The sequence below is a fragment of the Arachis duranensis genome, chromosome 6, assembly GCF_000817695.3.
Source record: "Arachis duranensis cultivar V14167 chromosome 6, aradu.V14167.gnm2.J7QH, whole genome shotgun sequence".
NCBI lineage: Eukaryota > Viridiplantae > Streptophyta > Magnoliopsida > Fabales > Fabaceae > Arachis > Arachis duranensis.
The window spans coordinates 75,068,330-75,068,981 of record NC_029777.3 but is presented as its reverse complement, the minus strand read 5'-3'; positions in this window follow the sequence as shown (position 1 = coordinate 75,068,981).

Genomic DNA, 652 nt, shown 5'->3' with positions numbered 1-652 from the left:
CCGAGTCATGGGAGATGGAGAGATTCATCTCAAGGGTGCATCAAGACCACTTCTATGAAGTTGTGGCCATGAAGAAGGTGATCCCCGAGGTCCCTTTCAAACTCAAAAAAAGTGAATATCCAAATATCCAACATGAGATCCGAAGAAGAGGTTGGAAAGTTCTTACCAACCCCATTCAACAAGTCGGAATCTTAATGGTTCAAGAGTTCTATGCCAATGCATGGATCACCAAGAACCATGATCAAAGTGTGAACCCGGAACCAAAGAATTGGCTTACAATGGTTCGGGGGAAATGCTTAGATTTTAGTCCGGAAAATGTAAGGTTGGCATTCAACTTGCCCATGATGCAAGGAGATGAACACCCTTACACTAGAAGGGTCAACTTTGATCAAAGGTTGGACCAAGTCCTCATAGACATTTGTGAAGAGGGTGCTCAATGGAAGAGAGATTCAAAAGGGAAGCCGGTTCAACTGAGAAGGCATGACCTCAAGCCCGTGGCTAGGGGATGGTTGGAGTTTATCCAACGCTCAATCATTCCCACTAGCAACCGGTCCGAAGTTACTATAGACCGGGCTATCATGATTCATAGCATCATGATTGGAGAAGAAATAGAAGTTCATGAGGTTATATCCCAAGAACTTTATAAGGTGGC